The sequence below is a fragment of the Jaculus jaculus genome, chromosome 9, assembly GCF_020740685.1.
Source record: "Jaculus jaculus isolate mJacJac1 chromosome 9, mJacJac1.mat.Y.cur, whole genome shotgun sequence".
Taxonomy (NCBI): domain Eukaryota; kingdom Metazoa; phylum Chordata; class Mammalia; order Rodentia; family Dipodidae; genus Jaculus; species Jaculus jaculus.
The window spans coordinates 15901150-15909143 of record NC_059110.1 but is presented as its reverse complement, the minus strand read 5'-3'; positions in this window follow the sequence as shown (position 1 = coordinate 15909143).

Sequence of the window (7994 nt, the reverse complement as noted above, 5' to 3'; positions counted from 1 at the left end):
GTGGGAGCCCTCTGATGCTTCCTGAGTTTCACAGCAAATCTGTGAGGCAGGAAGAATACGATAGTTCTGTCTCCTTCCTTGTATGGAAGAAAATTGGAGAGGTTGAGAGACTCATCCAAGGCCAAATCATTTGGAGGTGGTTTGGCAGGAATTCAGCCTCAGGATTTTAAATTTTTGTTTTTGACATAAGGCTCAGTTGGGAGAACATTAACCTGGGGATCTAAAGATCTGGTTAATGTCTTGGATTTGTTTGCAACTATCCTGAAGCTTGTGAAAGCTAGTTATCACCTAGAACAGTGGAAGTTGAGATTACTTGGGAGGTGTGTGTATGTGTGTGTGTGTGTGTGGGGGTGGGGGAGATCCCTCAAGTTCTGTGATTTTGTTTGCTGACGGAAATTGTTCATCCACGTTGTTCCCCTTCCACTACTTGCTAGTGAGAATGCCTCCTACCAGGTGTGACACACACTTGTAATCTCAGCATTCAAGAGGCTGAGACAGGAGGATCATAAATTTGAGGCCAGCCTGGGCTATGCAACATGATCTTATTTGAAACAAGCAAACAAACAAACAAGAATTCTCAAGGTTTAGAAATCAGGTTTGTAGGTTAGTAGTTACCAGTGAAATTCATTTCTTTCCTATAAGTTAGGATAGCTGGGGGGGGGGGGAATCACTATGGAATCAGCAAGTCCCTCAGTCTTCTCAAACCTCCTTAAGTCATTTGTGTTGCTTAAATCCAAAGTTAAGCTCTGGCTTTGTTCTAGGCTGCTGGCAAGCTGCCTGGTTACAACGTGACAGGAATCTCAGTTATGACTCATTATAGTTTTACCCGTTATACTTTCTTGACAGAACCGTCAATTTTTGAATGAGTCATAGGCCAGTGTTATGGTCTCCATCCTGAGGTAGTTGTTACTTTGGACTTTGTCACCCACTGAAGCCACCTCCTCCTGCAACCTGGCCCTTTCTTTCTCAGTAATGAGACTGAGCTTCCTGAATAGTTCCCTGGTGTCTATGGTAGCCTCCTAGGACAGGGAAGTAAATAAGTTCATATCATGTAAGTTCCTTATTAGACCCACATGAAGAAATGGGTGCATCTGGGCAAGGCGGCCATTATCAGCTCTGAGGAAGCCTTGGTACACTCCGCCTCTGCTCAGCAACACCCTCCTCTCCTGGGATTACCCTCCTCTGTTCCTCCTTGTTTTACTGCAGTGTGCTGTAATTGATGTTAATGCTCTATTAAACTGACAGAGGATAAGCCAGGAGCATCTCAGTTAAAAGACAGACAGTACTACTCTATCAGATATGTTGAATTGTTCTCCCCAGAGATGTCATTGTGTTTGGTTCCTGACCTGGCTCTGCTGTCAGTATCTGTAGATAAGAACTTACCTGCCCTTCTTCCCATGTAGACCAAGCTTACAAAGTGAACAGACAGCAGTATTTGTTGAGAGGGGTCTTAAGAGTTCCCCATGGCCAGTAGACAAGTTGGGCAGGCAGCCTCACTGGCAGGGCTTGGAATAGATTGGAAACCTGATGGTTGTTGTGTGGCACACACTTTTTTTTTTTTTTTTTAATAGAGAGAGAGTGAGACCTAGAAAGGGAGAGAGAGAATTGGTGCACCAGGGCCTCAGCCACTGCAATTGAACCCCAGATGCTTGCGCCACCTAGTGTTTGCGTGAGACCTTGCGCTTGCCTTACCTTTGTGCATCTGGAGAGTCTAACACAGTTCCTTAGGCTTCGCAGGCAAGCGTCTTAACTGCTAAGCCATCTCTCCAGCCTGGCGCTCACCTTAAATCCCAGCATTCTCAGGAGGCTGAGGTAGGTGGATTGCTGTGAGTTCAAAGCCAGCCTGAGACTAATTCCAGGTCAACCTGGGCTAGAGCAAGACCCTTGAGAAAAAGGAACAAAAAAAAAAAAAAAAAAAAAAAAAAAGAAAAAGAAAAAAGAAGAAAAAGAAGAGGAAAAAAAGAAATAGTATGCAAACATTTTTCTGATGCACCAGGGATTACATCTTTGATTTCCAGGATTTTCTCAGAAGTGCAGTCTGACGTTTTGGCTTCTTTTCTGGCTGGTCGTTTTAAAGTAAAATGGTAGAGGTATAGATGAATATATCAGATTGAAAAAGGAAGCCGGGCACGGTGGGGCATGTCTTTAATCCCAGCACTCGGGAGGCAGAGGTAGGAGGATCACCATGAGTTTGAGGCTACCCTGAGACTACATAGTGAATTCCAGGTCAGCCTGAGCTAGAGTGAGACCCTACCTTGAAAAACCCAAAAAAAGCGGGGGGGGGGGAGGACATATTTTTATCTTAGGACAATTTCCTCTGAAATATTCTAGGTCCATGTGTCTGAAACCACAGACTTGTCAGTCTGTCAGTACCTCAGGAGGATGCTCTTGGGAGGGGTGTTCATTTCCTGGGGCAAAATTGCAAGCCGAGCAGCTTGGAGCAACAGAAGTTTATTATTTCATTTTTCCGGAGGTTAGAAGTCCCAAATCCAGGAGTGAGCAAGATCCTGTTGGGGAGAACCCTGTCTTCCTTTGTCTAGCCCTACCTCCTGTTAATACTGCTTCCTAGGCCTTGGAGCTCTGACATCATTTTTCTACTTTGTTCTCCTGGGAGCCAAGACTCTGTGCAGGGCAGGGCTCCAGCTGGTCCGCTTTCAGGCATGTCCTTCTCTAAGCGCACGCCTGCCCTCTAGTGGTGGGACTTGCTTTGTTTTTGCCTGTGCAGGGGGTTCGGGTGGTTTTGGAAGTCCAGAGTCCAGTCCTGAGGCAGTTACTCAAGCCGCTCTCCACCCTGCTGGCCACCAAGTCTCTCTCCATTCCTTATGCTCCTAAACCTGGCCCACCCTTCTCTGCACCTGCTCTGCAGTGTGTTTGACACCACAGACCCACTACTCCAGCTGTGGTGATTTTGAATGGAATGTCCTCATGCCCTCAGGGCTTTCATTAAGTTTTCTGCTTCCATCTAGTAGAGTGTTTGGGAGCTGGAGCCGTGCTGGAGGTAGCGTGTCACCAGGGGCCGACCGTGGGGTTGATTCCAGCCCTGCTGTGTGTGTGTGTGTGCGCGCGTGCGTGCGTGTGCATGCGTGTGTGGGTGTGTGCGTGTTCAGAGCAGCTCCTGCTTGCTGACGCTTGGTGGCTGTCTCCCGGTTGTGGATGTCTGATGAAGTGAACCAGCTTTCTTCGCCATGAGCAAGCGTCCCCGGGGATCTATAAGCCTGAAAGAAGCCCTTTCCTCTCATAAGCTGCTTCTGGTTAGGGGTTTTGTCCCAGATACGCGTGAAGTTAAAGACGACACCAAACCCTTTGGAGCCTAGCATGGTGGCACACACCTTTAATTCCAGCAGAGGTAGGAGGATTGCTGTGAGTTCGGGACCACCCTGAGACTATGTAGTGAATCCCAGGTCAGCCTCAAAAAACCAAAAAGGAAAAAAAGAAACCCTTTGTTATTGGGCTGGAGAGATGGCTTAGCGGTTAAGCTCTTGCCTGTGAAGCCTAAGGACCCCAGTTCGAGGCTCGGTTCCCCAGGACCCACATTAGCCAGATACACAAGGGGGCGCACTTGTCTGAAGTTTGTTTGCAGTGGCTGGAAGCCCTGGCGTGCCCATTCTCTCTATCTCTCTCTCTCTCACTCTCTGCCTCTTTCTCTGTCTGTCACTCTCAAATAAATAAATAAAAATAAACAATAAAAATAATTTTTAAAATATATTTTAAAGTAAGAAATCAAGGGTTGACTGTACTCACTACTTTTCTGAAAGTTGTGCAAGTTCTGTTGTGCAAAGTCCTTCTCGCCATGACCTCGGCCTTCTCATTCAGGTCTCAGTCCCAAAGTCTTCTGTGCCCACTCCTTTCACTGTTCATCAGTCTTCCTTGTTTCACGTTACTCCCACTGGAGTTGACCTTCAGGATCCCCAGGGGGCTGGTTCAAGAAACCCCATCTCAGATCCTGTCTTAGGGTTCTCTAGAGAAACAACCAATAGAACAAATATATTTAAAAAAGGGGGGGGGAGATTTATGACTTCAGATCACAGATATGGGCAGGTCAGGCCAATCACAGACCAGAAAATTGAAGAACCTGGTAGCTTCTCAGTCCACGAGACTGGATGTGAGCTGGGAAGGCAAAGAACCAGGTGGTCACTCAGTCCACGAGACTTGATGCAGGTGGAAGGGAATGAGACGCAGCAATGGCTCAGTCCAGGCCCATGTGGGCAGCAAGGGGATCTGGGAAAAGGCACATGCCGTCAAGCAGCATGGACTTGGGACAAAGAAAAAGAAAGCTCTGGCATTCTTGTTTTCCTGGAAGTTCCTTATATATAGTCCCCAGAGGAAGGGCTGTCCATTTGGGAGGAAAGACTTCCTTGCTCAGTTAATTTTACCTGGAAACGTGCTCACAGACGCGCCCAAGAGGCGCATCTCTCACTCCATTCCTAACCTGGTCAAGTTGACACACAAATTTAACCATCACGGGCACAGCACAGATTTGAAGATGTTCAACTTCCTCAAGTATCTTCACGTCGCCTGTGCACATCTCCTCTTTATTTCAAAATCCTCCCTGGATGACTTATCATGCCCCCCAAAATCAATGCAAATGCTATGTAACTAGTTCTGCTATTTGTATCTTTTAGAAAGAGAGGGTCTGTGCATCTTCAGTACAGGCACCATTTTCTCTCAGATATCTTAGCTCCGTGGCTGATGGAATGCAGAGATGTGGGACTCATAGAAATCGAGGGTTGGGGCTGGAGAGATGGCTTAGCGGTTAAGCGCCTGCCTGTGAAGCCTAAGGACCCCAGTTCGAGGCTCAGTTCCCCAGGACCCACGTTAGCCAGATGCACAAGGGGGCGCACGCGTCTCGAGTTCGTTTGCAGTGGCTGGAGGCCCTGGCGCGCCCATTCTCTCTCTCTGTCTGCCTCTTTCTGTCTCTGTCACTCTCAAATAAATAAATAAAAATAAACAACAAAAATAATTTTAAAATATATTTAAAAAAAAGAAATTGCGTGTTGACTGTACTCACTACTTTTCTGAAAGCATGTTTATTGTTAGTCAACTTCTCATTGCTGGGGCAAAATACCTGAGAAAAATCAGTTTACGTGAGAACAGGTTTGCTTCAGCTTACAGTGCCAGCTCACATAGTCCATTATGGCAGGGAAAACAGCAGGCTTCACATCGCCACATCAGCATGGAGGAAGCAGAAAGGAAGGAATGCTGCTACTTAACTTGTTTGCTCCTTTTTATGTTTATTTATTTATTTATTTGAGAGTAAGAGACAGAGAAAGTGAGAGAGAGGGAAAGAGATAGAGAGAGAGAGAGAGGAGTGGACATGCCAGGGCCTCTTGCCACTGCAAAATAACTCTTAGATGCGTGTGCCACTTTGTGCATCTGGCTTTATGTGGGTCCTGGGGAATTGAACCCAGGCTGTCAGACTGTGCAAGCAGATGACTTTAGCCACTGAACAATCTTCCCCAGCCTTCCTTTTTATATAGCCTAGGGCCTCCGACACTTGGAATGGAGCCAACCAATTACAATGGGTCTTCCTGCCCCAATCAATTTGATCTAGAAATCCCTGGCATTCCAAGAGAGTTGTTGCCATGATGATTCTAAATCTTATCAAGCTGTCAAGCAAAGATTAGCCATCGCTGCGTACACTGATCCAATTGCCTGGCTTTTTAAAGTTCATTGTTGCCAGCCTCTATATCACCTCGCTCAGGACAGATGAAGTGACTGTGATTTTCTCTGAATACCACCCCGATCCTGCTGCTTGCTCTTAAAAGCCAAGAACAGGTGTTCCCCTCACCTGTGGGCCACGTGCTAGGTTTCCACACAGGACAGCCTTTCCCGCTCTCAAATCCATGCCTGGGGATCAAAGACTCACTTCCTCCTATTGTCAGTAGGCGTCAGTGTTGCCCCAAAGGACAAAAGAAAACAGTGGTTCAATATTGCAGCCAAGTGGCTTGCTTGGGATTCATGGCCATGTCATCAGCCCATGATATTTAATAGTCACACTATTTTGAAGGATAATGTCTTCATGACGACACTGGTGCTGTCGATACACATATTTTACATCCTGCCTGGGCTGAGCAGGTCACTTCTGACACGAGGGACACTCTAAAAGGAAAGAGGACACGGTCCACTTCTTGCTTTATACATCTTTATACATGAAGGACATCGGCGCTGGCTCAACACTCTCATGCAAGTGGATTCTTCTAGGGGGTCCAGGCTGACCTGGAATTAACTCTATAGTCTCAGGGTGGCCTTGAACTCACGGCGATCCTCCTACCCCTGCCTCCCAAGCGCTGGGCATAAAGTCATGTGCCACCACAACTGGCACTCCCCAAGTATCAGAGGGTGGTGGCCAGGCCCCATCTGGAGCAGGAGCTTACTCTAGGAGAAACAGCTGTTCTGGTGGTTACCAAGGTAAAAGTCAGAGAGCCAGGGGACCCCCGGCCAAAGCCCCGGGAGGGAGAGGGTCGTGGGAGCGCAGAGGGCGGGCAAGATGTGGATGAACTAAGAAACTCAGGCAGCAGGAGGCTCGGGTGGTTGAGGGTGTGTGTGGGGGGTGATGGCATCATCCTTTGTGGTGGGCAGCAAACCCACTCACCTGAGGATCGCCAAGGAGCCAACCCTGAGCCCGAGGTCAACCTCTGCTGTCACTTCTCTGTCATGTGGGTCACTGTCTGCAGGCCTAAGATCTCTGAAGCTAAGGTTCAGCGGGGACTCGGTTTCCATGCCTCCTTCCTCCTTCTGAGCGCTTACTGCTGGGTGAGAGCGCAGAGCCTGGTCCTACAGGGCAGGTTCTGCGCCGTTTCCTTCCCCACTCTCCAGCGTGAACTCCTTTTCTCAGTCATTACTTGCTGAGTGGGAGTCTTTTGCACAGAGACTTTGCCTAGGACTGTGTGCCTTGAAGTGTTTTCTCCTATCAGGAAATGTAAATCGCAACCACAACTAGGGCTGGAGAGATGGCTTAGCGGTTAAGCGCTTGCCTGTGAAGCCTAAGGACCCCGGTTCGAGGCTCGATTCCCCAGGACCCACGTAAACCAGATGCACAAGGGGGTGCACGCATCTTGAATTCGTTTGTGGTGGCTGGAGGCCCAGGCGTGCCCTTTCTCTCTCTCTCTCTCTCTCTCTCTCTCTCTGTCTGTTGCTCTCAAATAAATAAATAAAAATAAACACAATTTTTTTTAAAATGCTTGTTGAAAAACTACAAGTCTATCTCCCCCCAGTCAAAACGGTGCTGGTGAGGATATGGTGAAAAGATAAACCCAACTCACTGTTGGCAAGAATATCCACTATGGAAATCAGTCTGTTTTTTCAAAAACAATACCTAGAAACAAACTAATGTGTGATATAGCTATAATCTCCTGGGCATGTACCTGCAGGAATCTAAGTCAACATACCTGTATATACATGTTTATTGTAGCACTATTAAAAATAGCCAAAATATGGACTTAGTCTAGGTGTCTATCAACAGACGAATGATAAAGACATCACATACGCACACACACAGTAGCTTTATTTAGCCATAAAAATCTAAAGTTATTCTCTCTCTTGCTCTTTCTCTTTGTCTCTCTGCTTACAAATAAATAAATAAAATACATTTCCAGAAACAAAGGTATGTCTTTTGTAGAGAAACAGATGGATGGATAGAATAGAGGGATGTAACTGGAAATTATCATATTAAACAGAATAAGCCAGGCTCATGTCACACATTCTCTTGCAAATGCAGAATCTAGGCTATTTATATATACATAAAAATGTTATATATGTACATACATAACAGGAACAAAATAAAAGGGGGAACCATTTAGAGAGCAGTAACTGGTCCTTGGGATAAGAGAGGGTCTTGGGGGTGAATATTAACAAAGTGCAGTGATACATGTATGAAAATATAATTGCTATGGTTTAAATTGTTTATGTTGTCAAATGGATAGGAACTGAAATCACCTAGGAAACAAATCTCTGGGTGCACCTGTGAGGAACTATATTAGGTTAATTGAGGTGAG